This window comes from Leptonychotes weddellii, chromosome 12, assembly GCF_054177405.1.
Source record: "Leptonychotes weddellii isolate Sample4059 chromosome 12, ASM5417740v2, whole genome shotgun sequence".
NCBI classification, from domain to species: domain Eukaryota; kingdom Metazoa; phylum Chordata; class Mammalia; order Carnivora; family Phocidae; genus Leptonychotes; species Leptonychotes weddellii.
Genome location: NC_138380.1, coordinates 79,067,777 through 79,074,273, shown reverse-complemented (window position 1 = coordinate 79,074,273; position 6,497 = coordinate 79,067,777).

Genomic DNA, 6,497 nt, shown 5'->3' with positions numbered 1-6,497 from the left:
AAATAAAAATAAAAATAAAATAAATACTTCTGTTTGCTGCTAAGAGGAAAACAAGAAAAGCACTTTGGGATCAGATTGTGAAGAGCCTTGAGAGTTGTTCAAGTTTAGACTTCCGTTATTAATTGAGAACAAAATTTAGTAATACAGTACATCCTTAGAATATTTCTCTTTATTTCTCTTATGACCAGATGGGGAAAAGTAAACTAATAATTTAAATGTATCTCAAGTAATAGCACACAAAAACACCGCTAAGAGAATTGTGTAGTGGAAAAATTATACTTTTTATACTGCAAAATTAAAATGTACAGTATTTAAGACAAATTGCTAAGAAGGAAATTGAGCTGTGACAATACTTACAAGATCCTGAACATGGCCATCACAGGATCTAAAAACATTTAAGGGTAAAGTCCACTAATAGCTCCAAATATTTACAAAGTTGGAACGTGATTCTAGATGAAAGTCAAATACAGTAAGGATTTCATCTGCTTTTATGATCAATAATTTTAGGTTTTAGGTTTCTTGTCATTTTAGTGCCACAATTTTGTAGATACAGCCAAATTTTTCTAAAATATAGTGATGTTGACATTTTCACTTTGTTAGAAAAGACCCTCAAGGGGCATCTGCCTGGCTCGGTCGGTAGAACATGCAACTATTGGTCTTGAGGTTGTGAGTTTGAGCCCCATGCTGGGTGTAGAGATTACTTAAAAATAAAATCTTAAAAAAAAAAAAAGGAATGACAGAGCCCACAGTGGACATGCAAATCCCATGGTGGGGCAGGGCAGACTCCAGAAGTCTAATCTCTACAGTCTATAGTCTAGAACACTCCTGAATCATTTCTTAATCCAGCAAGAATGGTTTAGAACACAGTATACTATAAATACACCTTAAAGGTAGGTAGTCCTTAAAATGCAGAGGAGTTAACATCAGATTATAAACGGTTAATGGATATTTTCAAGAGACCAAGTACAGAGATTCACTTGACTCTGCAATTTGGGTCACAAGCTTTTTTTCTCATACATACACATACAACAAGTATGCAATTTCACTAAAAATATATTGTACATACCAATAACCTACAAATCTCAGAATTCACAGCTAAAGAGAGTTCACAGACACATTTTGTATCCATTACCAATACTTTCTATTGTTTCTTAAATACACAGTGCCAGGCACAGCCATTTATCTCTTCATGTATCTTTGGTAAGAGAATGTAAACCATTGCTCTATTAAATATGTTGTTATAAAATTTACCCTTAAATTGAAAAATACAGTCAACAGAAAGTAAACCTCGATTCTTTAAAGTCCTTTTGAGCGTCTCGTTAATACTATGCTGTAAGATAAATACTCCAGAGGACTGACAGAGGTGTAATTTTTCAGGTATAATTTTGTCATTTAATGAAATCAGTCTTCATGTCTATCCCTCTGCATTAATTTTGGTTGTTTACAGTTCTTTTTTAAAAAAACAGATTTCTCAGAGAAAAATACTCCCTCAAGACCTGCATGTACCTAACAATTTGCATGGGACCTTTATAACTGAAGGTCAATGTGACTGGATACAAAACACTTGGCTCAGAATTTCTTTCCTTCAGTATGTCAAATGCATTACACTATTGTCTTTTGGCCTACAACGTTGATGTACAAAAGTCTGATAACAATCTGATTTTCCTCTGATAAGACATGTGGTCTTTCTGCCTAAAAATTTTATCATTACATCAAACAGAAAAGGCTGCAGTGTTTATGGGGATTTTATTATTTTTCCAGCTTTTATATCTTATTTCTTATTCTTAGCCTTCTCCTTACTTGATTTGTGGACAAAGAAAGAGAAAATAGATTTTATTTGAAATTCTGAAAGGGCGTTCTCTCCCCTTTTAGTAAACATAGGCTTTAGTATAAGAACTTGGACATTATTCATATGTACTCAAAGATTCTGGGCTCATTTCTTGGTTCTTAATTATGTTCTGGATAAGTTCAAATACAATACATTAAAATATGAACAGGGAAAATAATTGATCTTGGAATGAGAAAGTCTTAATTGGGTAAAAGCAGTTCAGAAATCAGAAGACAGGCAAAAAATACTAAGATTTCTTTCAGTAACTAAGGAACTTTTCAAGTAAAAGCACCCTGAAAGCAGTTCCCTGGCTATTTGAAACCAAAGCCCATAATTATACGCACTCAGATATCAATATATAACTGAAAGACTACATTCCTTCAAGAAGTCAAGGCTCGTTGTTATTTTTGGCTCCTACTGACCACAAGAGAGCAAGGATATACCAAAGTGCACAGCAAGGTTGGACTCAACCACACAACTGTAGGCATCTTCCCAAGCAGATGTTACATCTTATAAAAAATGAAGAATAATACATTGTCAATAATCCAAATTCTCAATTATTCTCAAGAAATTTTAAAAATGGGAAAAAGAACATAGGTCTTAGATTCAAAGGACTACAAATGTAGTAAATGAAAGGTCTTCAACATATATATATGGAAAATAGAACTTGCTTTGGAGCCTCAATCTAAAGCCCCATCTAGTTTTATAGTCCAAAAGCAAAGAATGCTTTCTAGTTTAATCATCATGAGAAAGCCTGACTCATGTACCAACTTGTGCATACTCCTATATGAGGCACCCGACACAGCAATTTAGATACAGTTAGTGGGTTTCAGGTTTAGGACTTATAATCCATGCCAGACAAAAAGAGTATTAAATGAATTTATGCTTTAGGGAAAATAGTTAAATGATTATACCAAAAAATACATCTAGCTAAACACAGATGGGAGGCTGCAATGTCTTTTCATTAAGTTCTTATGACATTCTTCTGACAAATTGTATTCTCCAAAAAGGGACACAATGGTATCTTCCAAACCACTTGCTCTTCTAGAATCTCAAAGTTCTATCATGAAGAAATGGACTCTACTTCTCTTCCCTTCCTTCCTGGCTTCCGAAATGCTTCCAGCCGAAAGAATGTAGCACAAGTGACGGCCTCATTTCTGAGGCTAGGTTGTAAAAGGCAACACAGCTCTCACTTTGAAAGGTGGAGGTCTGCTTTTGGAACTCTGAGTCACCAGGTAAGTCTGAATACCCTAAGGCTGCCATGCTGTGAGGAAGCCAAGCCACATGGAGGTGTTCCAGTTGGCAGTTCCAGCCTTCCAGTCCTCGGTCCCAGGGACCAGACAAGTGAGTAAGTAAGCTTCCAGATGATTCCAGTCCCCAGCCCATCGAGTCACTTGAAGCCTTTGAGAGGTCTCAGCTGAAGACACAGACATCATGCGGCAGAGGCAAACCATCCTATTTTTGCCCCTTCTAAATTCCTGATCCATAAAATCATAAGCAAAATTAAAAACTGGCATAAGGCTGCTAAGTTCTGGGATAATTCATTATTCAACAATAATAACCAGTCACTATTCTGCTCACCACAACAAAAACCTCCCTATTCTGCAAGAAAGAAGTGACTCGATCTCTACAAGACTACTATCACCAAAATTCACTCACTTACTTCTTTCTTTGCCAGCCCCTCAAGTACTCTTCAGATTTCTTCTCTTCTGCATAGAAATATGCTCAAGGGATCCTGTACTAAAATCAACTTTCCCTTATTAATTGGGTAACCAATTAACCTCACCCCCAACAAGCTAAAATGTTTTCTTCATTTAACTGCTAAATTTTACCCAAGAATCTGCTATGATCTCTCCAGTACACCTGGTCATCTCCATGACCTCAATCAATGGGGTCTCTAGGGACACTCCCTGCAGATTAGTTCACTGGCCCTGTCTTAACCTTCATCCTCCTCAAACCGTGGCTTAGCTGAATACTGCTATTATTAAATCCTTCCTTCTTGAAATCTCCTTCTTCTATGCCTCAGACCTAACAGTCTTGGAGAGAACTTTACCATCTCAGTGTATTACTAATAGAGGAAAAATTACTATTCTCCCAGCAAGAACTTTGGTCTGGAAGTCTGATGAGAGATTGAAATTTAAAGGCTCACAGTGAATTTGAGTGGTATAGTGAAAAGAGCTGAGTAGCCTGAAAGGATCAACAGAAGTCACAAAACTATGTAGAATGATTTTAATTAGCACATAAAAGGACAAAGGAGTAAAGCATAATCAAGATTATGATGAAATTACAGTAAAAGAACTAAACCTTCTTTAAAAAAATAAACAAGATCACATGACACAAAAAGAATAAAATCAAGCTTTAAAAACCCAATAGTCAAAAAAATATGAAGGGGGCGCCTGGGTGGCTCAGGGTTGAGCAGCTGTCTTGGGCTCAGGTCACGATCCCAGGGTCCTGGGATTGAGCCCCGCCATGGGGCTCCCTGCTCCACGGGAAGCCTGCTTCTCCCTCTGCCTGCCGCTCCCCCTGCTTGTGCTGTGTGTGTGTGTGTGTCAAATAAATAAATAAAATCTTTAAAAAAAAATATGAAGGACACAATTAATTTCAGAAATGTTAAATACAATCGGCCAGTCTTACGAAAAATCAAATGAGTAAAATAAAAATAGAGATTGTTGGTAACACCATGTACTTAGTGGTGCTATGTGGAACCATCCTCATGTACCTTTGGTAAATGTATAAATCAGTATAATCTTTCTGGAGGGCAACTGGTGACTTTTTTTCCTCCCCAAGATTTTATTTTTAAGTAATCGCTAACCCAAAGTGGGGCTTGAACTCACAACCCTGAGAGCAAAAGTTGCAAGCTCCACCGACTGAGCCTGCCAGGCACCCCAATAGTGACATGTTTTAAAGTCAAAATGTGCTGTGCTACAAACTAGCTAATTCCATGTACACATTCATGCTCAAAACAAACCCATAAGATGAATATACAAGCAGTTCCCAGTAGCATTATTTACAAAAGTTTGAAAAGGGGAAACATTTAAGTATCAAAGTTAAAGTAAATAAACAGAGGGGCGCCTGGGTGGCTCAGTTGTTAAGCGTCTGCCTTCGGTTCGGGTCATGATCCCAGGGTCCTGGGATCGAGCCCCACATCGGGCTCCCTGCTCAGTGGGAAGCCTGCTTCTCCCTCTGCCTCTGCCCCTGCTTGTGTTCCTTCTCTCACTCTGTCTCTGTCAAGTAAATAAAATCTTTAAAAAAAAAAATAAAGTAAATAAACAGAATAAAATATTATGCAGAAAACAATGATGCAGAACTATATTTAGATTCATGGAACTGTAACCATAAATATTACTGAAAGAAAGATAGCATAATAAGGATCATGCACAGATCAATTTCATTTATGGAAGTTATACACATATGGATATACATATATACACATGAATTTCTGGGAGGACACCTATGAAACTTTTTTTTTTTTTTTTAAGAGAAAGCGGGGGGCGGAGGGAGCTGGGGCGGAGAGAGACTCCCAAACAGAGCCCATACCCAGCACAAAGCCTGTCGCGGGGCTTGATACCACAACCTGAGACCATGACCCCAAGTTGAAACCAAGAGGAGCCACCCAGGTGGCTTTTAAACCCTTTAAATCCACCTTGGGGAAATGGACTGTGGAATACTGTTTTGGAAGTAAAAGTGAGAACTTTAAGTTTTTGCTTACTTTCCACTTTGTCTGAACTTTTAACATTACCATATATAAAACGTTTATAATATTTTTTGAACTAGCAAATAAGAAGTAAGCATATTCCACAATGCAAGTTTAAATAAAGAACTATAGGGGCGCCTGGGTGGCTCAGTCAGTTAAGCGTCTGCCTTCGGCTCAGGTCATGATCCCAGGGTCCTGGGATCGAGCCCCGCATCGGGCTCCCTGCTCGGCGGGAGACCCCTTCTCCCTCTCCCATTCCCCCTTGCTTGTGTTCCCTCTCTCGCTGTGTCTCTCTCTGTCAAATAAATAAATAAAATCATTTTAAAATAGAAAGAAAGAAAGAAAGAAAAGAAAGAAAGAAAGAAAGAAAGAAAGAAAGAAAGAAAGAAAGAAAGAAAGAAAGAAAGAAAGAAAACGAACGAACGTACTATATAGGAATATGTATGTATGGTCACTTACAGCCGTAGGTATGATGAACCTCAGGTCTTAACATCAAAAGCCAACAAGGAAATGGGGGAATCACAACAGTGCTAAAATCATTAATAATAAATTAGGAGAGGGTAGCAGTATGGTTTCCCATGTACTGAGAGTGGAGGAAAATTCTCACAGACCCTCATAATGAGAACATGTGTTATTATGAGCAACGGCCTCAGGAACAAGAGCATGTTTATCTGAGTACATGCACACACACACATAAATAGCAACTCCAAAGAAGATATGTAAATGGCCAATAAGCATATCAAAGGATGATCAACATCAACAGTCATTTAGAAAATAAAAATCAGGGGCCCCTGGCTCACTCAGAAGAACTCTTCTGAGTTCTTGATCTCAGGGTTGTAAGTTTGAGCCCCATGTTGGGAGCAGAGATTACTTAAAAATAAAATCTTTTAAAAAAAAAAAATCAATATCAAAATCACAATGAGATTCCACTTCAGTACCACTAGCATGCCTAAAAAAGAATAAGTATTGGCAAGG